The sequence below is a fragment of the Hemiscyllium ocellatum genome, chromosome 28 (assembly GCF_020745735.1).
Source record: "Hemiscyllium ocellatum isolate sHemOce1 chromosome 28, sHemOce1.pat.X.cur, whole genome shotgun sequence".
NCBI lineage: Eukaryota > Metazoa > Chordata > Chondrichthyes > Orectolobiformes > Hemiscylliidae > Hemiscyllium > Hemiscyllium ocellatum.
This window is the reverse complement of record NC_083428.1, coordinates 14,450,106-14,476,235: the sequence shown is the minus strand read 5'-3', so window position 1 is coordinate 14,476,235 and position 26,130 is coordinate 14,450,106. Positions and strand designations below refer to the sequence as shown.

The following is a 26,130-nucleotide window of genomic DNA, read 5'->3' as shown; positions in this document are numbered from 1 at the left end:
GACAAATGTTTAACTTCCGAACACATTTCACATGCACCTCATAAATCATTTCATAACCAATTAATTCCCTTTGAGGAGCAATCAGTATGTCATAAGCTAACACCGCAGCCAATTTTTATCAAGTGTGATAAAGGATGTGGTGCTTGGCTGGGCACTGAATGTTGACCAGGACACTCAGAGAACTCCCTGCTCTTCTTGGAAACACATAACAGAGCTTTCGGATCCAGCCAAACTGACAGAAGGGACCTCAGTGTCAAATATCGCTGGCAAATGAGTTTTCTGACAGTGCAGCGCTTCCACAGCACAGCACTGAAGTATCGAGCGAGCTTTTGGCCACGAGAGCAAAATCATACTTGCATAAAGCAGCAAAGACAAAACAGAAAAACAATCCATCCAGGACCAGCATCATATATGTCAATACAATGGCCACCATTCTGCAGGGAAGGTTTCGATGAAGTGCTCAGTCACAAGGTGTTGTTTCATTCACTTTAATAAAGATTTTCTTTGAATATAACACTCCTCCTTCCTACTTTCAAGATCACCATCAAAATCTCCACCAACTCGAAGCAGACATATACTGTGTTCAATTCTGGTCTCCCTGCTATAGGAAGGATGCTGTGAAACTTGAAAGGGTTCAGAAAAGATTTACAAGGATGTTGCCAGGGTTGGAGGGTTTGAGATATAGGGAGAGGTTGAATAGGCTGGGGATATTTTCCCTGGAGAACATAGGCTGAGGGGTGACCTTATAATAGTGTATAAAATCATGAGAAGCATGGATAAAATGAATAGCCGATGTATTTTCCCCAGGGTAGGGGAGCCCAAAACTAGAGGGCATAGGTTCAAGGTGAGAGGGAAAGATTTAAAAGGGACCTAAGGGTCAACTTTTTCACACAGAAGGTGTTACGTGTACGGAAAGGGCTGGCACGGAAAATGGTGGAGGTTGGTACAATGACAACATTTAAAAGGCATCTGGATGGGTACACGAATAGAAAGGGGTTGGAGAGATAAGGGCCAAATGCTGGCAAATGGAACTAGATTAATTTAGGATATCTGGTCAGCACGAGTTGGACCGAAGGGTCTATTTCCATGCTGCACAGCTCTATAACTCTGTGCGGAGCAACACCCCTGAAAGCTCCCTCAAAGCCATTTCACCATCCTGACTTGGAACAATATCAGAGCTGAAAATGTGTTGCTGGAAAAGCGCAGCAGCTCAGGCAGCATCCAAGGAACAGGAGATTCGACGTTTCGGGCATAAGCCCTTCATGCCCAAAACGTCGAATCTTCTGTTCCTTGGATGCTGCCTGACCTGCTGCGCTTTTCCAGCAACACATTTTCAGCTCTGATCTCCAGCATCTGCAGACCTAGCTTTCTCCTTGGAACAATATCACCCTTCCTTCAGTGTTGCTGAACCAAAGTCCTGGAATTCCCTTCCTAACAGCATTCTGGGTGTACCTACAACACGCGGTCTGTGATAGTTCAAGAAGGCAGTTCATGACCACCAGATGGGCAACAGATGCTGGTCTAACCAGCGACACTGACACCTACAAACGAATTTTAACAAACCCACTTTCCCTGTCCCCACACACCCCCAACTCATATCCCTGTGATGCCCTCTGTATGAGCGGATGGAAATCCAGCAATCAGTTCTCTTTCCTAAACCCAAGCACGAAGTCTAGTCCTGTACAGCAGACAAAATCAAATGGAAAACCGAGCATTTGGAATCACTTATATGTATTTAAAGGGAAATTAGATAAATGTGAAAGAGAAAGAAGAAGGAGGATATGCCGGTACGTTGATTAAAGTGAAGTAGGAATTGTCTCATATTGGACTAGATGGGCTGAATGGTCTATTTTTAATGTGCTGTCATTTCCATGCGGAAATCTTACACTGCATAAGGACTCTGGTTCAGGCCTAGTACTAGGTATAACTGAAGATTATTCCAGATAAAATGACCTACTTTTATGATTTGTTTTTTAGGTAGGGAATGATCACTTGATTGTACTGAGAAAACTCAAAGCAAACCATAAGCTTCCTGAACAGAATAGAGGCACGCAGCCAGAGTCAGAGTGCTTTAACCTGCTGTCCCTGAACGCTCCTTCTCTACTCCTGCAATACATTTTTAATCATTCAAAGCAGGCTGCCCTACCTCACGCTATCATTGATAAAATAGATATCTGATTGTAATGGGATAAATAGAAACCAGTGAGCTATTTAACAAGCCCTTTTGCTCAAGCAGTAACAAACAGATGAGCAAGCCAACTGCTTTTCTTTCTTAGTACATAAAAGTGAGAAGTTACTTCAGAGCAAACCTTCTCCCATGTCTCCAGTAAGTGTAAACTTCAGTATTACAGGCTTCATTTGTAAAAGCAGTCAGTGTGACCTTCATATCGAATCCCCACAGTGGGATTGCAGGCCAGTTGGCCCATCGAGTTTACACCAGCCCACCGAAGAGCATCTCATCCAGACTCAGCATCCTATCCTATCTCTGTAACCCAGCTAAACTGCACATCTTTGGACTGTGGGAGGAAACCGGAGTGCCTGGAGGAATTCTACGCACACAAAGGGAGAAAGTGCAAACTCCACACAGGCAGTCGTCTGAGGATGGGATCAAACCTGGGACCCTGGTGCTGTGAGGCAGCAATGCTAACCACCGAACCACCACATTACCCATAAGTCTATGCTCAATTTTACCGTAGGCAGTAAGCATCAGAAGCACTTATCTCTGGTTCAATCCCCGTCGAACTGTTTTTATCCAGTTTGACTAAGAGCCAGGTTACTCACATTGGCACTGTGTCCACTTGGTGTTATTGATGTAACTAAGACACATTCTTCCTATTGTTTTGGTCGTTGTGATTTTAGTGTGTTTTACTGGGAGGATTGGCTTCTGTATCCTGAAGTTAAGGGGAGGTGAACTTGCTGTTGTTTCCTTCCTTCATCCCTATAAATGATCTACTTTGTACTGGTTTCACAAATCAGCTAACCCCAATGAAACCCAATTAAAACAAAGTAAACAGCAGTAATAAGTGACAGTCCCTAAACACTCCTGTTGTAAGAGCATGTGTGAGGATCCTCTAAGAGAAGACTTGCTTGAAACACAAGAAGTTCAGAGGGGTTTTCATGGGAAAAAGATGTGTTCTTTTAAGGAAGAATTTAGAACTAGGGGTCATTGTTTGAAAGTAAGGGGCCACCATTTTAAGACAGAGGTAAGGAGGATTTTTCCCACAGAGGGTCATGAGTCTTTGACACTCACTTCTTCAAAAACTGGAAAAACCCAGACAGATGGGTAATTTAGCATGGCCAATCCACCCAACCTGCACATCTTTGGACTGTGGAAGGAAACATGAGGTTGGGGGGGGTGGGGGGGTGGGGGGGGAGTGCAGACAATGGGGAGAATGTGCAAACTCTCCACATACAGTCACCTAAGAGTGGAATCGAATCCAGGTCCCTGGCAATATGAGCCACAAGAGGCCAATAGATTCTTAGTAAGAAAGAGGGTGGCCAGTGAACAGGAGTAGGCAGGAACATATCAAACACAATCTTATTAAATAGAGGGGTAAGGGGCCAAGTGGCATTGTTCTGCTTCTTATTCCTATGAGGAGTTAGCTGAGGGCTAGGCACGGGTATATTGCTATCTGAGGTAAAGCAGGCCACTAAGCAGCATTGTTGAGGGTCACAAATGAAGAATAGCCACTTGTGTGAAACACAGATTAATACGTAGCCCTTAATGAACAACGTGACTAAGCAACACTGTGAGAAGTTGGAGACGGAACGAAAACGATAGTTAGAAAAATAGCTAAAAAGTATCAAAGGCTGGGAAGGGCAAGTAGCCCAATGGCTGTCCTCCAAATAGACCGTTCCCTATCAGTGACTATGATGCACTGGGTAAGCACACAGCAAGTCAGACCCTTGGTCTCCAACACTTCAAATTGGCATGTTCTTATGACATGAATGAGTAAAGGTGCCAAGGAAGGAAATTACTATAAATTAGTTCGACTGACTTTTACTACTATTTGTGTTAACATTAATACTTCATCATGCTTATGCTTGCACTACAGGTCCCCTTTAATTAAGAGCACAAGATTAATACTGGCTTGTGGAAATTAATCCCTTCACCACCAGCTGCACTGATGTCATTTTCTCCACCACATGAAAGGTCATAAGCACCAACACAACTTCAGCAGTTACTTGTCTTTACTGCTCAGTCAGCATTGATTGTTTATTTCCAGTCAGTCTTATGCAGCTCAAATGGGTCAGCCCATTTCACCCCAGCTCCCAGGGGAGAGCAAAGCAATCCTTTGGGGAACTCACAACAAACGACCACCACTATCTGGTCAGGTGGCAGCATCACTGCATGTCCGAAACAAAATCATTGCAATCTGGACCTCCTCTGTCACCTAAACAGTTAACAATAATGCTTATGTCCAAGGAGGTTGCCTGGAATCTGGTAGGAGAAAGTGAGGACTGCAGATGCTGGAGATCAGAGCTGAAAATGTGTTGCTGGAAAAGCGCAGCAGGTCAGGCAGCATCCAAGGAGCAGGAGAATCGACATTTCGGGCATGAGCCCTTCTTCAGGAATGAGGAAGGGCACGTCGATTCTCCTGCTCCTTGGATGCTGCCTGACCTGCTGCGCTTTTCCAGGAACACATTTTCAGCTGCCTGGAATCTGGTACCTGCACCCAATCCCTACATCCTTTCTGATCAAGTTCTAGCAAATTTCCCTGCCAGTATATTAGTCCCCTTCCAATTTAGGTGCAATCCATCCTTCTTGTACAGGTCACTTCTACCCCAAAAGAGATTCCAATGATCCAAAAATGAGAATCCTTCTCCCATACAGCAGCTCCTCAGCCATGCATTCATCTGCTCTATCCTCCTATTCCTGCCCTCACTTGCCCACAGCACTGGGAGTAATCCAGATATTACTATCCTTGTGGACCTCCTTTTTAAATTTCTGCCTAACTCTCTGTAATCTCCCTTCAGAGTCTCAACCTTTTCCCTTCCTATATCGTTGAGACAGGATGTACATGTATTTGGAAAGGCAAGGACTGATTAGGGATAGTCAACATGGCTTTGTGCGTGGGAAATCATGTCTCACAAACTTGATTGAGTTTTTTGAAGAAGTAACAAAGAAGATTGATGAGAGCAGAGCAGTGGATGTGATCTATATAGATTTCAGTAAGGCGTTCGACAAGGTTCCTCATGGGAGACTGATTAGCAAGGTTAGATCTCATGGTACAGGGAGAACAAGCCATTTGGATACAGAACTGGCTAAAAGGTGGAAGACAGAGGGTGGTGGTGGAGGGTTGTTTTTCAGACTGGAGGCCTGTGACCAGTGGAGTGCCACAAGGATCGGTGCTGGCTCCACTACTTTTCATCATTTATATAAATGATTTGGATGCGAGCATAAGAGGTACAGTTGGTAAGTTTGCAGATGACACCAAAATTGGAGGTGTAGTGGACAGCGAAGAAGTTACCTCAGATTACAACAGGATCTGGACCAGATGGGCCAATGGGCTGAGAAGTGGCAGATGGAGTTTAATTTAGATAAAGGAGACGTGCTGCATTTTGGGAAAGCAAATCATAGCAGGACTTATACATTTAATGGTAAGGTCCTAGGGAGTGTTGCTGAACAAAGAGACCTTGGAGTGCAGGTTCATAGCTCCTTGAAAGTGGAGTTGCAGGTAGATAGGATAGTGAAGAAGGTGTTTGGTATGCTTTCCTTTATTGGTCAGAGTACTGAGTACAGGAGTTGGGAGGTCATGTTGTGGCTGTACAGGGCATTGATTAGGCCACTATTGGAATATTGCGTGCAATTCTGGTCTTCTTCCCATCGGAAAGATGTTGTGAAACTTGAAAGGGTTCAGAAAAGATTTACAAGGATGTTGCCAAGGTTAGAGGAGTTGAGCGACAGGGAGAGGCTGAACAGGCTGGGGCTGTTTTCCATGGAGCGTCAGAGGCTGAGGGGTGACCTTATAGAGGTTTACAAATTATGAGGGGCATGGATAGGGTAAATAGGCAAAGTCTTTTTCTTGGGATCAGGGAGTCCAGAACTAGAGGGCATTGGTTTAGGGTGAGAGGGGAAAGATATAAAATAGACCTAAGGGGCAACCTTTTCACGCAGAGGGTGGTACGTGTATGGGATGAGCTGCCAGAGGATGTGGTGGAGGCTGGTACAATTGCAACATTTAAGAGGCATTTGGATGGGTATATGAATAGGAAGGGTTGGAGGGATATGGGCTGGGCGCTGGCAGGTGTGACTAGATTGGGTTGGGATATCTGGTTGGCATGGACGACTTGGACCAAAGGGTCTGTTTGCATGCTGTACATCTCTATGACTCTAAGACAGCAACATTCTGAGATGACCTCAGGCTAAAAAGCAGTTTGCATTTTATATCACAAATGATCTGTGTTCTTCCGCCTCCTGCTTTCTACCCTGGATTCCAGCATCTGCAGTTTTCTTTGTCTCTTCCCAAGAAACACCAACAAACAGCAATTCGTCCTAAAGCATCTGTGGCAATGTTAGGACAAGTGACCAAACAGATGTTTTTAAGACAGTGCATTAAAGGAGGAGAGAAGGTAGAGAGTGTAATAGAAGTAGAGAGTTCCAATGAGGGGACTGCAGAGTTTCAAGCCCAAATAACTGAAGGCACAGTGACCAGTGGAATGGCATGATGGCATAGTGGTTAGCACTGCTGCCTCACATTGCTAGGGACCCAGGTTCAATTGCAGCATTGGGTGAGTGGCTGCATAAAATTTTGCACGTTCTTCCTCGGTCTGTGCTGGTTTCCACTGCCCGCTCTTGTTTCCACACTGTAAGAAATCTAAATCTAAGTTTCCTCTCACAGTCCAAAGACTTGCAGGTTCGGTGAATTGGCCGTGCTAAATGCAGGGTTACAGGAATAGGAGTTCTTTTTAATTCATTCATGGGATGAGGGTTGGGCCAGGATTGATTTCCCATCCCTAACTGTCCAGAGGGCAATTTAAGAGTCAACCTTGGTTATGGGTCTCGAGTCACATGCAGGCCAGGTAAGGATGACAGTTTCCTTCCCTAAAGGACTTCAATCAGCCAGACGGGCTTTCCCAACAATCAGCAATGGATTCATGGTCATCATTTAACTCTTAATTCCAGATTTTTTTTAAAAATTGAATTCAAATCCCACCATCTGCCATGGCAGACTTAGATACTGGGTCCAAAGGACATTACTTTGGTCTCTGGATTAATAGTCCAGTGACAATTCCACTAGGCCATCCTTAATGGGGTGGGTGGGATGCTCTTCGGAGGGTCGGTGCAGACTTGATGGTCCAAATGGCCTCTTTCTGCACTGTAGGGATTCTATGATTCAACTGTGGTGCTGTATAAATTAACAATGCATAAAAGAACATTCTTGGTGCAGCATGGAGATCTGAGAATGTTGATGGGCTAAAGGTTGTTACATGGAGAAGACCAGGGACAACACAATGAATAAGTGATTGTACACCACTGGCTTACTGTACCAGGTTCACCAGAATGGAAACGAAAGGGACCAAGAAACAAACCTTGACTTCTCATACCTCTCTGTCCAATCAGTCATTACACTGAGTCGATGAAATGTTGATATGTCATCAGAAAAATCACCAGACGCTGGTGACATCAGGATTAGGACTGATGCAGAGAGCTGATGTCATTGTGACAATATTTTAAGTAGGATAGAGTAAATAAGTGACTGAAAAAAAACCATCAATTTCTCAGTGGTTGAATAATCCAATACCAGCGAGGGCAGTGAACTCATCGATTGTCAATACCATAAGTGGAGTTAAGTTGTAATCACAATGAAGTCCCCGCATCGACGGCTTGCTTTCAAATATTCAAGGAACGAGAAAGAATAAGTTTGGCAAGAAATTGAGAGGAAAGTCAGAGAGAAAGTAAGGGCATTCTCTCTGGAGACTTAGTGACTAGGGCCATAATTAGGGCGGCACGGTGGCACAGTGGTTAGCACTGTTGCCTCACAGCGCCAGAGACCTGGGTTCAATTCCCACCTCAGGCGACTGACTGTGTGGAGTTTGCACGTTCTCCCCGTGTCTGCGTGGGTTTCATCCGGGTGCTCCGGTTTCCTCCCACAGTCCAAAGATGTGCGGGTCAGTGAATTGGCCATGCTAAATTGCCCGTAGTGTTAGGTAAGGGGTATATGTATGGGTGGGTTGCGCTTTGGCGGGTCGGTGTGGACTTGTTGGGCCTGTTTCCATACTGTAAGTCTAATCATAATCCTACCTGACCATAGGGTGCTTTCTCATTCAGGAGAGATGACCAGTGGTGGTTTAATCTGAGGGTCACCACGTCTCATCCTGATGCTCCTTTGTCACAGAGCCTTCATCTCACCATAACTGCACAGTCACCACCAACCCCACATCACAGAATTATTCCAGTGTATAGAGGGAGCCATTTGGCGGATCATAGTTGCACTGGCTCTCTGTAAATTTTCCTTAGTGCCATTCTCCTGCTTTTCCCCTGTAATGCTGCACATTGCTTCTGTCCAAACAACAGTTGAAGTCCCTGGGAAATGCATCGATTGAACTCACATCCGCCATATTCTCAGGCAGTGAGAGTCTGATGGTGCTGGCCGCTTCTATACCCCTTCCTCCCAGATTCCCCACTTTGTCAGTTCAACTGTGACCCCTTCTGGGTTCCAGCTTCCCCAAATCAGTGTCACTCTATCTTCCACTCCTCGCTTCAAAACCCACCCTGCCAAACAGGCTTACTCTGCAAACAATCCTTCCTAAGCTCAGTCCCATTTTCTGTACAATGCTGTCATTTCTCAGAGGGAGTTAAATTTAACCTTGAAGGATGCAATCCAGCACCTGACAAGTCTTTGCTTTCAAAATCAAACAGTGCAATGCAGCTCTACTCCAAGAGTAACCCATAATTAATAGTCCAGATCTTTGGGCCTTCCCATAATTCCACCATCAGCTAACAAATGATGGGTTTATTTTTTATCCCTCCCAGAACAAGTCAAGTTGATTGAGACATAAAGTGAAATCTCCAAGGCGAGCTACTTATTCGGGACACAGGGCTCTGATCTTCAGCCCACAGGGTCACTGTTAAATTCCTGAGGCTGGTGGTGACTCATGGTATTCTTTCTTGACAGGAAATGGAGTGTGTGGGTGCAGACTTGTGAACTGGTAACTGCACTTGTGCAAGGATTAACAGAGCTTCAGCAAATCTCCAGGATTACGTGCTTCCAGGCATGGAAACACTGTCAAAAATCACATATGGATCCCACCTCCCTCCCCCACCTCCCTGAGGAATGAGAGGTCAAAGCCCACCAATTTAGGCAGTGCAGAGAAAACAAAAAAGCCGCACCACCACATTCATTCTAACACTGGGTCTGCCAGAATCCACTCAACGCCGCTCCTAGCTCTGCTACAATTGACTGAGGCTGCCGTGATCATAACCATTTCTCTGTGCCCTGCCTTCGCAGCTCAGGGCTGATTACAAACTTGCACTGAGGATAACATCCAGACAAATGTCACGCTCCACAGACTTGGGCGTTAAATCTTGACCCATGTCCCGTTGCCGTGGCAACTCTGGGTCCAGTCGTGGCATTGTTTCCACTAGCCGGAGGGAGATGAACGCGCGAGACAATAATGTTGACGGCTGCAGACATTCCTCAGGGCTGCCCTGCCCATTCCAAATGCAACCCCTGCAATCCTTCGCCTCCACGGCGTCTTCAATTTCACAGCGTACGTGCTGCAGACAGTTCATGGATACATCATTCATAATCTGACCCACACCGGGAAGGAATGTGCAACACTGGGTGTTTACATTACCACAAGAAAAAAATGTACATGGCTGCTTCAAAATCTCGCAACCTTCAAAAAAGCACATGATGAGCATTTGAAATGTCATAACACTAAAGGCTATGGGCCAAGTGCTAGAAAGTGGGATTAGTGTAGATAGACTGGCACACGTGTGATGGGCCGAAGGGCTGCTTCTGTGCCAAACGACTCTAGAAATTACCCAGCTCCTTGAAAAGGTGAGTGGCATGGCGGTTCAGTGGTTAGTATTGCTGCCTCATGGCGCCAGGGACTCGGGTTCAATTCCAGCCTCAGGAGATTGTCTGTGTGGAGTTTGCGCATTCTCGGCGTGCCTGTGTGGGTTCCCTCCGGGTGCTCTGGTTTCCTCCCACAATCCCCAAAAGATGTGCAGGCGAGGTGGACTGGCCATGCTAAATTGCCCATAGTGTTAGGTGCATTAGTCAGAGGGAAATAGGTCTGGTTTGGTTACTCTTTGGAGGGTTGGTATGGACTGGTTGGGCTGAATGGCCTGTTTCCACACTGTAGGAAATCTAATCTAATCTATAAATAGACATATAGTGTCCAGGGATGGGTGGATTAGCCAGAGGAAACACAGGGTTGCAGGGAGTGGTTATGGGTGTGGCTCTGGGTGGGCTACCCTTCAGAGGGCTGAATGACCTGTTCTCACACTGCAGGGATTCTATGATGTCGCAAGGGTCAGATGAAGAAGGGGAAATGGAAGTGAGACAAAGATAGGGAAAAAAAAATCAATGGGAGTGTTTGTTGACTGTCAAAACAATTTGAGGAAGGCCTCAGCTGAGGCCAGTACAGTATTTGTCGTCCACCCTTAATGGTCTTCGAGAAGATTGTGGTGAGCTTCCTTTGTGTAATGCTCTATCACCTTGTGGTGCCAATACACCCAACAGAGTTCCAGCTCAGGGTGGGGTGAGAGCTGGGTGCTCTCATGGATCTGTTAGCCCTGCCCTTCTGGGCGGTAGAGGTTGTGAATTTCGCAAGTGCTGTTGAAGGAACTTAGGCGAGTTGCTGCAGTGAAACGTTTGGATGGTTAATGTAGACACCACCTCGCAACTGTTGGTACATGAAGAGAGGGAAGGCGAGAGCCAAAGAGTGGATGTTTAAGGAGGATCTTAAAAGACAGAGTGGACCTGGAGAAAGTTCCAGAGCTCAGAGCTCTGGAGATTTAGTGACTAGGGCCATAATCCTACCTGACCATTGGGTGCTCTCTCATTCAGGAGAGATGACCAGTGGTGGTTTAATCTGAGGGTCACCACGTCTCATCCTGATGCTCCTTTGTCACGATAACTGCACAGTCACCACCAACTCCACATCACAGAGCTCATGGTTGAAATCTCAGGCCACCAGCAAAGGATCATAAGAAGGTGATTGCTAATTGAGTTTGTCAAGGCATTGCAGGATAATTCCAGAGTTGTGAGCAGTTTGGTCAGCGGAGAAGGAGACGTGATGTTAATAACAGAATCCACCCTCACTTGACAGCACACGGCTGTACGCCATCTTCATTAATCTGCTCCCCTCAAACTTGAGGGAGTGAAAGGTGCTATCCAAATGCTAATTCTTTCTTTAACGACCCTTCTCACCTCACGGATTCTTTGCATGCCTTCTAGTGAGACAGCTGCCTGTCCATACTCTGCACAGGGCGGAGATACCTGCTGTGCCTTGATTATCAGCAAGCAAGCATGCATTTATATCATCTGTATAAGTGACACTTGTGTAACCCGATGACTGACAGGATTTACAGGTCCTCAATAGGGCCTCTTGGCAAGAAGCCCTATCCACCAAACAGTCTGTTACACAAACACCCACTGGGGATTAAACCGTAAAAGTGAGAGAACAGGTACAGCTGCTCCTTTTTTTAATAAGAAAACATATCTTCTCTCAAGGTGCCAAAAAGCTTAAGCTATCATTACTGATGTGTCAGCTCAGCTTTACGGTTTGTGGTTTGGCAAGAGCAGAGAAACAGGCCATGTGTTGACTTCCAAAGAGACTCCTATAACTCGAGCAGCTCCCGACACACCCTGAAACACTTAAAACACGCAGAAACATGACAGGTGCGGCATTGGCAACACACCAAGCATCAAGGGGAAACACATTTGATGCTCTTCAAGCGATTGTCCCAGAGGGAGGTTTGCTTGTTGAGCATTGCCTCTTTGTGAATGATGGCAGATCTACCTCTCCAGGAGCGACACTCAACTTTGAACATTTCCTTTCCAGAAGGGCCACGTGTACAAACAGACAAAATCACCCTGCTGTTCTTCCAGCACCACCCCATCACCCCACCCACACACAGCCCCACACATACAAACACAGACACACACACAGTCCCACACACAGACACACAAATAGCCCCATACACACACAGTCCCACACACACACACACACACACACACACACACACACACACACACACACACACACACACACACCTCCATACACATAGAGACACACACACTGACAAATACACACACACAGCCCAACCACCTCCCCCCGCAATATGCACACACATATACAGCCCCACACACAAAGACAGACAGGCACACACACACAATCCTGCTCAGAGCTGTACTGTGCTATGGTTAAGTTGATAAAATACCCACTGAGCACGCACAAACACCACACTTTTGCACACGGCAGCTCATGTTGCAAGGATGGTGGTTAACCCAACTGTTGACTTGAAACCTCATCGCATGACTCACCCATACAGCCACACACACACACATACACACTGCATTCACTCGATCACTATCAGCACAGTGTGTAGGTGTGTCATCAACATAGCTCTGAACGAACAAGCTTTTCAGGAGTTCCTGATAAGATTACAAGCTTTTAACCTCAAGTCTACAGACCATAGCAGGTGACTGCTTACCCACCCACCACCCACTTCCTGCTACGGGCAATTAACTTCTCTGAATGAATTCCAATCTCTCTCTCCCTGGCCCCACACATGTCTTCAGGAGGTGCTGCATTTTTCAAGGCAATACCTGATGGTCATTAGTCTGGCTGAACTCTTCTGTTTGTTTGCTCACATTTGTACAAACTGGAAAATATCGCTCTCTCTGTTGGCACTCTCAATGGCTCACTCTGACTATCTAAAAAGCCTCAAAAGCTGCACTTGGTCTAAGCCCTGGTCTTTTTTTTTAATATTTAGAGTCATAGAGATGTACAGCACAGAAACAGACCCTTTGGTCCAACTCATCCATGCCAACCAGATACCCTAACCCAATCTAGTCCCATCTGCCAGCACCCTGCCCATATCCCTTCCTATTCATATACCCATCCAGTTACCTTTTAAATGTTGCAATTGTTCCAGGCTCCACTCTTCCTCTCACCCGCACCAATCAACCCTACCACTACATGGGCAAACATTTCAACTCCCCTCCCACTCTGCCGAGGACATGCAGGTCCTGGGCCTCCTCCATTGCCACTCCCTCACCACCCGATGCCTGGAGGAAGAATGCCTTATCTTCCGACTTCAACCCCAGGGCATCAATGTGGACTTCACTAATTTCCTCATTTCCCCTCCCTCCACCTTACCCCAGTTCCAACCTTCCAGCTCAGCAACACCCTCATGTCCTACCCACCCATCTTCCTTCCCACCTATCTGCACAAACCCTCCTCTTCAGCTTATCACTTTTACCCCCACCTCCATCCACCTATTGCACTCTCAGCTACCTTCTCCCCAGCCCCACCCGCCCTCCCATTTATCTCTCCACCCCCGAGGCTCCCAGCCTCATTCCTGATGAAGGGCTCTGGCCAAAACCGTCGATTTTCCTGCTCCTCGGAAGCTGCCTGACCTGCTGTGTTTTTCTAACAACACACTCTCAACTCACTTCCTCTGGCAGCCCATTCCACACAACACACACCACACTCTGCGTGAAACAGTTGCCCCTTAGGTCTCTTTTATATCTTTCCCCTCTCACCCAAAACATACGTCCTCTAGTTCTGAACTCCCTTACCCCCTAGGGAAAAGACCTTGTCTATTTACCCTATCCGTGCCCCTCATGATTTATAAACCTCTATAAGGTCACCCCCTCAGCGTCCGACACTCCAGGGAAAACGCCCCAGCCTATTCAACCTCTCCCTATAGTTCAATTCCTCCAACCCTGGCAATATCTTTGTAAATCTTTTCTGAACCCTTATTTGTTCGTGGGATGTGGGTGTCACTGGCTAGGCCAGCATTTTTTGCCCAACTCCCATTTGTCCAGAAGGCAATTAGGGATCAACTACATTGCTGCCAGTCTGCAGTTTCATTGAGATCAGACCAGAGAAGAGGACAACAGACTTGCTTCCCTAATGGACATCACTGCACCAGATAGGTTACTACAATAATTGACAATGGTTACAGATTTTTTTATTGAATTCAAATTTCACGAGCTGCCAGGGTGGAATTCAAACTCACGTCTCACAATAATACAGTGAAGCTCTGCAATACTAACCTAGTTACCACTTCACCACTGCTGTGGTCAGTTACCTTCTGTCTGGGGGTTATCAGTAGCGAACACAACGACAGCTTTGAGTCTGGGAAGGAAAAACTGACCAGTGTTTTTATGTCAGCTCATTATCCCGCCATTCCTGTTCATGTCGTTAAAACCCCCGGTTAAATGTACCTTTAAGAGAGATGAGTCGAGAGTGTGGTACTAGAAAAGCACAGCAGGTCAGGCAGCATCTGAGAAGCAAGAAAATCAAAGTTTCGGGCATAAGCCCTTCATCAGGCGTATGCCTGAAATGTCGATTTTCCTGCTCCTCGCATGCTGCCTGACCTACTGTGCTTTTCCAACGCTCCACTCTTGACTCTGATCTCCAGCATCTGCAGTCCTCACTTTCTCCTTTAAGAGACATACCCATCACTGCATTACAGCATGTGACCTGAGGGTATAAAGGTCTCCAACTCCACCTTACTCATGGATGACTTGATATGCTTCATTGGAAGCCGTGTGATTTATTAGCTTAACGTTAGACCAGACAGACATGTCTGAGAATGTAACGCTTGTGCATAATAGCTAGGAATAACAAATGTTTGCTGGACTCTGCAGTGTCATGAAATTCTTATGCTATGGAAAACAATATAAGTATTAGGTATAATACACTGCTGGAGGCAAAACAACATCGCAACTTGCACCTGCGTGATGCTACCTGCAGTTAAGTATCCCACTGATATCTACCGATGGGTCTTAAGACCACAACCATAGCAAAGTACCAGCATCTTCAGGAAAGTGTGTAACTGAGAGGTTAGATTCAAGACTTGCACCCTTGTCCCCTGAGCTGTAATGTACATGACGCCAGTGAGTGATCTTGGGTCTTAGGGTCTGGGCGTCACTGACAAAGTTGTTTGTTGCTCATTCCTAGCCAGAAAGAGAAGGTGGTATGATTTCTGTTTGACCTGTTTCAGTCGTTCGTGCTGGCTCTGTTGCTACTGTCTTTCCACAGGGAGAGGGAAAGTAGGGGCGGGAGGTCCAGAATTCTCAAGATCTTAGTCCCAGCAATGGGCAGGGATTGGCAACGTATGTATAAGCCATGGGTGGCATGGTGGGTTGGTGGTTAGCACTGTTGCTTCACAACACCATGGACCCGGGTTTGATTCCCGCCTGGGGCACCTGTCTGTGTGGAGATTGCACCTTCGCCCCTTGTCCACTTGAGCTTCCTCCGGGTGCTCCAGTTTCCTCCCACAGTCCAAAGATGTGCAGGTCAGGTGAATTGGCCATGCTAAGTTGCCCGTAGTGTTCGGGTGTTACGTGCATTAGTCTGGGGTAAATGTAGAGTTGTAGGGGAATGGGTCTGGGTGGGTTACCTTTCAGAGGGTTGGTGTGGGCTAAACGGCCTGTTTCCATACTGTAGGGAATCTAATCTAATTACATACAAAATTGGGAGATAGAGGGTTATTTTTCAGACTGGAAGTCTGTGGCTAGTGGTGTTCCAGAGGGCTCAGTATTGGGTCCACTTTCATTTTTATTTATACAAATAATTTGAATGAAAATATAGGAATCACAGTTAATAAGTTTGCAGATAACACCAAAATTGGTGGTTTACCGGACATTGAGGAAGGTTATCTAAAATTGCAAAGAGATCTTAATTAATTGGTTCAATGGATTGAGGTGTGGCAGTTGGGAGTTTAATTTGGATAATTATGAGGTATTACATTTTGTTAAAACAAACAAGGGCAGACTTACATAATTAATGGTCATGCCTTGCGTAGTGTTGTAGAATAGAGAGACCCAGGGATTCAGGTACATAGTTCTTTGAGAATTGGGTCACAAGTAGACAGGATGTTTAGCCCACCAGCCTTCATTGCTCAGACCTTTGGGTACAGGAATTGAGACGTCATGTTAAGATTGTACAGGACACTGGTGAGGCCCCTTCTGGAGTACTATCTGCAGTTCTGGTTGGTCTGTCATAGAAAGAAGATTATTAAACTGGAGAGTGCTCAGAAAAGATTTATCAGGACGTTGTCAGGGATGGAGGGTTTGAGTTATAGGAGAGGTTAGATAGGCTGGGACTTGTTTCGCTGGAATGTAGGAGGTTGAGGAGTGATCTTAGAGAGGTTTATAAAATCATGAGGGGCATGGAGAAGGTGTTTGACAAAAGGTCTTTTCCTTAAGGTGGGGACTTCAAAACTAGGGGGCATATTTTTAAGATGAGAGGAGAAAGATTTAAAAAGGACGTGAGGGGCAGTGATTCATCTGTGGACTCTACTGCCAGAAAAAGTGGTGGAAGTGGTACAGTTTAAAAGAAATTTGGATAAGTCAATGAATAGAAAACATTTGGAGGGATATGGGCCAAATGCAAGCAAGTTGGGACCAGGTTTTTTTTGGGAACATGATTAGTGTGGATTGAAGGTTCTGTTTCCATACTTATGACTGTTTGATGGTGTTTTCTCAAATTGCTGTTCAGTGTGTTAGCGAGGGGGAAAGACAGCAGGTGGGTAGGTACCGGAAAGGTTGTGCCGTGCCGTGCCGTGTGCTCAGCTTGCTATACCTGACCTTCTAGCCCACTCCTCACACTGAATTTAATATTATTGTTTAAGATGGCCTGCTTAAAAAAAACGCTAACACTTACAAAGTTGTCCAAAGACCAAGAGAAACTGAGTATTTCTTTTCCCCTTCACAGAGAGAAATGTGCAACATAAATCTCATCCATCAAACTGTGAAACCCATGACCTCAACTGTCAAGAGGTTACTTGGTTTGACCGGACTGGAAATGAGAACAAGAGCTGCTGAAAGGGCAATGGGATCTTGATCTGACCAGCACTAGCAACCACAAAACTGTCTTCTTCCTGACTTCCGGTCTGTTGTAGCTCGTTCACTACCTAACTTTTCTCAGTAAGCCTGTAGGTGGGGGCGGACATGAGTGACAGAGGAAACCCTCCCACTTCTGGGGACAGAGCGTGGTAAGCATCAGGACCCTGTCAACTTGGGAAGGAGCAACTCAGTATTTATGGCTGCTGAGGCAGTGGCTGTTACTTCTGCTCGAAACTGTTGACAGAATTTCTCTGGGTTAACCATCAGAGTCCAACATTTCACCATTCATTTATCGGAACTGTTTCTGCCCTGTACTTAATACACTCTGCTGGTTGTGGGCCCCAATTTACTGTAATCCTGGAGTGTTTGTCGACATGGTCTGTCATATCCATTAACCTCATCTAGTACTTTTACATCCAATGAGTGAAGATGATCAAAAGAAAATAGGAAAAAAATATTTTAAATCCCATTATAAATTTTTTCCAAAACAGAGAAAACACTTGCATTTGGTTTTCACAACCATCAGGTATCCCAATGTGCTTTATAGTCACTTAAATACTTTAAAATGTGTGGCCATTGTTGTAACATAAGGTGACAGCCAATGTGTGCGCAGCAAGCTCCCACAGGAGAAATGAGATGACTTATAGACAATCATTGACTGGAATAACCTTTCCTGCTCTTCTTTGTCAATAAATCATTGGGATCTCTTCAATCAGCCCGAGAAGGTAAATGGGGCTTCACTTTGATGTCAAATCTGAAAGACTGCACCTCCGACAGTGTAGCACTACATTTTTGCACCCAGGTCTTGAAGCGAGACTTAAATTTGGAACTTTCACATCCTGCTGTGGATGTCTTCAGCATATACAAAGAGAACAAAGAAAATTTACAGCTCAGGAACAGGCCCTTCGACCCTCCAAGCCTGAGCCGATCCAAATGTACTGTCTAAACCTGTTGGTCAATTCCTAAGCATCTGTATCCCTCTGCCCCCCACCTACTCATGCAACTGTCCAGACGCATCTTAAATGAATCTACCGTGCCTGCCTCTACCACCTCTGCTGGCAATGTGTTCCAGACGCCCACCCCCTCTGTGTGAAGTATTTACTACGTGTATCCCCCTTAAACTGTCCACCTCTCACCTTGAAAGCATGACCTCTCATTATTGAATCCTTCACCCTGGGAAAAGCCTGTCTCTAACCAAAATGTCTGTACTCTTCATGATTTTGTAAACCTCAATCAGGTCCCCTCGCAATCTCCTTTTTTCTAGTGAAAATAAACCTAACCTACTCAACCTCTCTTCATAGCTAGCACCATCCATACCAGGCAACATCCTCATAAATCTTCTCTGCACCCTCTCCAAAGTGTTCACATCCTTTTGGTAATGTGGAGACCAGAACTGTACACAGTATTCTAAATGCGGCCAAACCAATGTCTTGTACAATTTTAACATGACTTGCCAGCTCTTATACTCAATACCCCGTCCAATGAAGGCAAGCATACTATATGCCTTCTTGACCACTCTATCCACCTGTGCAGCAACCTGCAGGGTACAATGGACCTGCACTCCCAGATCGCTCTGCCCATCAACTTTTCCCAAGGGTTTTCCGTTCATTGTATTATTCGCTCTAGAATTAGATTGCAACGGTTCAAGAAGGCAGCTCACCATCGCCTTCTCAAGGGCAATTAGGGACGGGCAATAAATGCTGGCCCAGCCAGCGACATCCATGACTGAATTTTTTAAAAAATATCAATTTCAACTGAAGTATCAACTGAGGCGGACTTGTTCCTTTTTAAATGCTTGTTTTGCGTGTGTGTGCGTGCATGTGTATATGTGTACGTGTGTGTGTGTGTGCATGTGCGCGTGTGAGAGAGAGAGTGAAAGTGACAGAGAGGGAGAGGAAGAGTGAGAGTGAGAGAGTGAATGAAAGAGAGAGTAAGAGAGTGCGAGGGGGGAGGGAGAGAGAGAGAGACCAGATCAACATGAAGGGCATTGAGTTCAGCAGCGTGGAAACCAATGTCACTGCTAGGGCTCACATGCTATATTTTACACAGAGGAACATGAACATTACTGGAAATTTCAAAGGCTTCTCCACTAAAACACAACACATCCATCACCATTAAACAGCCATAGGTATACTGTGACAGGAGTGAATAAAACACTGTGGCACAGAATGCTGCTTCTTCAAACTAAATAAACAAACCTAACAGAAAAATGTCAAGCACCAACAATTCAATTTTTAAAAAGATTTTATGGTTTTACGCCTCTCAGGAGGGTGTGCTTACAGTAAGGGTGTATTGTATTAGTGCTAGTGTAGGTGCTAGCAAGCTTTGGGTGCAGTGCCTGCAGAGTTAAATTCAGTGCTTGAGATTGTTCCATCTTTCTGTTCCGAATTGAAGTTCAGAGCAGAAGTTTTGGTTTGGATCAAATTCTCGCTGTTAAAAAGTCATGAGTTTGAGTGAAAGAGAAGAGGAATTTTCCAAGAATCGTAGACACATACGGCACGGACACAGACCCTTGGTCCAGCTCGTCCATGCCGACCAGATATCCTAACCTAATCTAGTCCCACTTGCGAGCACTTGGCCCACATCCCTCTAAACCCTTCCTATTCAAGTACCCATCCAGATGTCTTTTAAATGCTGTAATTATACCAGCCTCCACCACTTCCTCTGGCAGCTCATTCCATCCATGCAGCACCCTCTGCATGAAAAGGGTGCCTTTTAGGTTCCTTTTAAATCTTTCCCCTTTCACCCTGCATCTGTGCCTTCTCGTTCGGGACTGGAAGGAATGGGGAGGTGGCACAGTAGCTACCTTATGGACGCAGAGACTGTTAATCCAGTGCCGAGTAGCACCGATCAAAGCAAGATTTTGGGTTGTTGGAGAATAAAGAAAAAGAAGGACTTGCATTTATATGACGCCTTTCACAAAGTCAGGGGGCCCAAAGTGTTTTACAGTCAACTGAGTCACATTTGTGTTTCAGTTTGTACATGAAAACATACCACATACAGCATACAACAACAGGACAAATAAAAACCAAAGACAAGGGCCCGTCTGGTGCACTAATAGTGTCCCACTCCCTGAGCTAGGAGGCTCAGGTTCAACTTTCACCTGCTCCACAGCGATATCATTACATCTCTGAACACGTGGATTTGAAAATATCTTAAAAACACAAAGATCTGTGGATGCTGGAAATCAGAAACAAAAACAGAAATTGCTGCAAAAATCCAGCAGGCCTAGCAAAGAGAAAACAGTGTTCACATTTGTTCTGAAAGTCATTGGACTCCAAATGTTAAACTCTGCTTTCTCTCCACAGATCCTGCCAGCCTACTGAATTTTTTCAGTGATTTCTATTTTTGTAAATGACAGGATAATCTACTTTTTATTTAATGATGCCGATTGAGGGAGAAACATCAGCCACAACACTAGGGAGAATTTCCCAGTTCTTTGAAACAGTGCTGTGGGGCCTTTCATCCATCAGGGAAGCCTGACAGAGCATGGGTTTAACATCTCATGAGAAGGACAGCCCTCTGATGCTTCTCAATATCCTCAGTGCTGTCTTGAATTGTGTGCTTCAAGTCTTTGGAAAGGAACTGAATGCTGACTGTTCCCAAGCTCAGATCAGATTAATTTGATAAGATTAACCGGCACCTGAACATGAACGTCAGATTCCAATAACTGTTGGCCATCGTTTCTTCAGATCCTGGGCACACTGAGCGTTCAGTCCACTCAAACAGGTCAGCAACACAAATCCACCATGTCTCAGCCTTCGTCGGATGAGGGTTGTAATCCTTTGAGGAAATGTGCAAGGAGCTTTCTCAGTGTTGCACAGGGAGTCCTGAATCAGGCTGACATTGAAACAGAGCTGTAAATGTGGTGCTGGAAAAGCGCAGCAGGTCAGGCAGCATCCAAGGAACAGGAGAATCGACGTTTCGGGCATGAGCCCTTCTTCAGGAAACTGACATTGAAACAGGGTGATTTCAGACTGCCTGCACCCAACAACAGTAAATTTCACAGTTAAACCACAAGTGGTAAGAAAGGGTTAAATTAAGTGGGCACTAGCTTGAAGATTAAAATGAACCATCTGGTTAACAACGTAACTTGGATCTAAGTGATCTTCCAGTTCTCTGTTGGATGAAGAGGGGTTGCCATGGGCTAGTTGGACTAAATGGTCTGTACCCATGGTGTATATTTATATGTCTTTGGACATTCAATAGGTTACAAAATGACACAACAGCCAAACATTGAAAGAAAACAGACCAAAAACTGGTCTCCATTTCGCTTTTCTCTTTCCATAGCCTTTTGTCAGCACAATATTTTTGATTTGTTTATTTGCATGTAGGGCACGAGTGTTGCTGGCTGTCCAACATTTATTGCCCATCCCTAGTTGCTCTGGAGAAGGCAGTGGTGAGTTGCCTTCTTAAATCACTGTAGTCCATGTGCAGTAGGTTGACCCACAATGCTATTCAGGAGGGAACGCCACATGACAATGGAATATTCACACCAACTGGGGCTGAAACTGGATTGTGAAGCCATTCACATTTTCAGCTTAGACATCAAGGGCCTTTCTCAAGTATCCATCGGATCTTTCTGGCTGGTACGTTCTTTTCATCCCATCAGGACCCTTTCTACCTTCAACTTAGAAGGTTGTGAACTGAATCTTCATTTGAGCATGGGTTTAGGAAGAAAGATCACAGCAGTGCTGAGAGACCACTGCTCTGGTGAGGGTGACAAATCTGGGATGAGACTTTAAGTAAAGAACCAAATCAGATATAGAATCATAGAGATGTACAGATCCTTTGGTCCAACGCATCCATGCTGACCAGATATCCTAACTAATCTAGTCCCATTTGCCAGCACTTGACCCATGATCCTCTAAACCCTTCCTATTCATATACCTATCCAGATGCCTTTTAAATATTACAATTGTACCAGCCTCCACCATTTCCTCTGGCAGCTCATTCCGTACATGCACAACCCTCTGCATGTAAAAGTTGACCCTTAGGTCCATTTTAAATTTTTCCCCTCTCACCTTAAACCTATGTCCTCTAGTTCTGGACTCACCCACCCCAGGAAAAAGACCTTGTCCACATGCCCTATCCATGCCCCTCGTGATTTTATAAACTTCGATAAGGTCACCCCTCAGCCTCCGACAGTCCAGGGAAAATGGCCCAAGCCTATTCAACCTCTCCCTTTAGCTCAAACCCTCCAACCCAAGCAACATCCTTGTAAATCTTTTCTGAACCCTTTCAAGTTCCACAACATCTTTCCTACAGCAGGGAGACCAGAACTACATGCATATTCCAAAAATTGTGTCTCATAACCAATGATACATATCATTATGATACGAGTCCACGGTGCTATTGAAAGAAATAGAGGGATTTGCTTTGATTTCTGGGCCAGCCTTCTTCATTAAAAACAGAGACCTGCTGACCCCTATCACTTCTTGGGGAGGTAGTGGTGTAGTGGTATTGTCACTGGACTAATAATCCAGGACCCCAGGTTAATGTTCTGGGGGACATGTGTTTGAATCCTACATTGGAATTCACTAAAAATTGAGAATAAAAAGCTAGCCTAATGTCGATTTTATGGTTATCACAAAAGAGCCACCTGGTTCATTAGGGACAGAAATCTGCCATCCTCACCTGGTCTGACTTACACGTGACTCCAGGCCCACAGCAATAAGGTTGACTCTTAACTACCCTCGGGGCAATTAGGAATGGACAGTAAACACTGGCACAACCAGTGAGGACAAGAATAAATTACATCGGTTCCATTGTGCAAAATGGCTGCCAGTGCATTGGCAGGATAATGCTGCTGGGCATATGGAGGATGTGATGAGAGAGATACATGTTGTTCTTCCTTTCTTCTCATCTTCAAACACTGGCAGGGAGTCAGATTGGATGCTGGAGACAGGTCATAACCAGCCCCCTTGTGGTGGAACCATCATCACGTTCTGACACTGGGTGACTCCACCCTGGGGTTTTACAATGCACTCCCTGTAGCTCTGGTAAAGTTCTCGCCACTTAGCTCGGAGGGGAACAAACAGTCACTGGGTCCAGGGAGCCACAGTCACACTCAGATCCCATCTATCTGAATGCATTTTGTTTACAGTGCAGTCCGATATTGATTCTGTCAGAACACCATCAATCTGACGCAGTAATAAAACCTGGGAGCGGTGTGGAATTAAACACTGTCACTGAAATGTATATTAGCCTGGGCGCAGATAAAAATCGGGGTCAGCTGGATCATTTATGCTGCTGAGATCTGTCTTGTAGCCTCCTCCTCTTCAGTTCACCCTGATACTGGCACCGATACATTCACCTGGAACAGTTCTGTGTATTTTCAATATAGCAAAGTGAGCCGACTTGTAAATCTCAAGTCCCAATAGACTAATTGCTTCCAAATTTTTGTTTTGTTTAAATAAAACTCATCCCCCTGTCATCCTTAACAATGGTTTGTTTATTGCACACCTCCTTCAGAGATTGAAAAATGTACAACCTTCCCTTCCTCCTAAGCACACCACACAATCTCATCTTTGGTGTGGGGTCCCAGTAGGGATGAAGAGGTGGCCTGGATTCCAGTCTGAAAAGTGGACCGGATCGATCAGACAGACAGACAACAGCAACTTAAAGGCACAGAGCCTTTAAGACAGCAAAGCATCCCAGTGTTCATCAAACAAAATGTGACGGCGGAACCGAAAACTGAGATGTTGGGAGAAGTATTCCCCCAGCTTGCCCAGAGAAAAATTTCTTACAAGAATGTCTTAAAGGAGCAGGGAGAGAGTTGCAGAGGCAGAAATATTTAAGGAGTCAATTCCAGAGCTCAATCTATGGATGGCAGGAAGGAATATTAATAACATCATCGACCACCCAAATATATTTTACATCATGAAGTGACTTTGGTTTTAGTCAAAGATCTGAAACCCAAGACAGGTCCAGATAATACACTGAGGAAAAGTCACCAGACTCTTAATGGTACCTCTGCTTTCTTCCCACAGATATTGCTGAGCTGCTGAGTTTTTCCAGCAATTTCTGTTTCAGTTCTCCAGCATCTCCCACTCTGTTTTAATTAATACCACCTTGCAAAGGATTAGCCATGTCTACTGGGGCTGGTTAGCTCAGTTGGTTAGATGTCTGGTTTGTGATGCAGAATGATGCCAACAGCATGGGTTCAGTTCCTACACGAGCTAACATTACTATGAGGAACTCTCTTTCTCAACCTCTCCTCTCACCTGAAGTGTGGTGACCCTTCCATTAAACCAGTTATTGCTTTCTAACGAGATAACAGCCCCATAGTTCAGTAAGATTATAACGATGTTACCTTTACTGGGTAACTCCTGGTTTTGTTAGCAAGAATTTATTTTTGATTCCCTACAGTGTGGAAACAGACCCTTCGGCCCAAAAAGTCCACACTGACCCACCAAAGAGTATCCCACTCAGACCCATTCCCCTACCCTATAACTCTACATGTCCCCTGACTAATGCTGAAAATGTGGTGCTGGAAAAGTGCAGCAGATCAGGCAGCATCCAAGGAGCAGGAGAATCGACATTTCGGGCATGAGCCCTTCTTCAGGACTTGTCGATTCTCCTGCTCCTTGGATGCTGCCTGACCTGCTGCGCTTTTCTAGTCTGCAGTCCTCACCTTCTCCCTGACTAATGCACCTAACTTACACATCCCTGAAGACTATAGGCAATTTAGCTTGGCCAATTCACCTAGCCTGCAGATCTTTGGACTGTGGGAGGAAACCAGAGGAACTCCACGCAGACACGGGGAGAACGTGCAAACCCCACACAGACATTCTGCACGAGGCTGGAATCAAACCCAGGTCCCTGGAGTTGTAAGGCAGCAGTGCTAACCACCGTGCCGTCCCTCATTGGTGTGACACTTTGTGCTGAATAGGAGAAAGAGTTTAAAATGTGCTGACCATTTCAGTACAAACTGACCCTAGGCATTCAGCCAGAAGAGAGGTTTGGCACTATGGATACTGGGTTGTACTACTTTAAAGAAATCATTTGTTTTACATTGGGCCTTTCATGTTTCAGTGGTTACAAAAGGCACTTTTTCTTCTACCGTCAGTAGTAGAATGTTGCCTTCCTCTAACTGCCTTTGAACTGAGTACCTTGTTTGACCATGCCAAACATTCCTGTGGATGTGGAGTCAGGTCCATGCTATGCTAGGTAAGGATGGCAGAGTTCCCTGCTGAGGAAACCAGGTGACATTCCAAAGGAATCATGACAGCTGTCAGGGTCACTAATAGCTTTCAATTTCAGATTTATTCATTGATATTAATTTCTAACAGTCATCCCGATGGGTATTGAAAAAACGATTCCAGGCCATTGATCTGGGTCTCTAGATTACAGATCCAAAGGCATTAAGGCTGCACCATCTCCAGTAATTTTAGAGGGAGCAAAATTGTTCTTGAAAAGCAGTGTTTGTTGTTTCTTCAATAAACATAGTTAGAAATCACACAACTCCAGGTTATAGTCCAACAGGTTTATTTGGAAGTACCAGCTTTCTAAATAAACCTGTTGGACTATAACCTGGTGTTGCGTGATTTTTAAACTTTGTCCACTCCAGTCCAACACCGGCTCCTCCACATTTTCGATAAACATGGCAGTGAAAATTGCATGCAGCCAAGTTCCTTCACAGTCCAAATGCCTCCATTTTAAAGTCTGCATTTAAGGTCTTCATTATCCCAGCCTGTTATAAGTCTGTGATGTTCTCCAGCTCCACAATACTCCAAGATACCTGTGCTCATTCAACTCTGGTGGTCTTTCTAACCAGCTTTTCATCGCTTCTTTCATTGATGCCCATAGCTTCTGGTGCCTTGGTGCTCTAGAAATCCTTCCCCCAGCCCCTCTTTGTTTCATTAACATGTTCCTTAAAACCTATCTCCTTGACCGCACCTTTGGTTACCTGTGCTAAGTCATGCCTCAGATTTTGTTCAGTGATGCTTGCCAGAGTGGAAGCTGACTTGAATCTTCAGCCATTCTTCAGAATGAATCAAAGGCAAAGAGAGAGGGATCACAAAGGTAAATTGATACCTTTGGAAGTCCTTGGGAAACAAAACTGGCAATGAGCCTTACAGAAAGACCG

General features: G+C 45.3%; 1 protein-coding gene across 7 annotated transcripts in view; it reads right to left on the bottom strand.

Moving 5' to 3' along the window:
* The window catches only part of LOC132829139 (transducin-like enhancer protein 4), a 218,736-nt gene that overhangs the window by 72,279 nt on the left and 120,327 nt on the right, over positions 1–26,130 (bottom strand). The window lies entirely within an intron of this gene.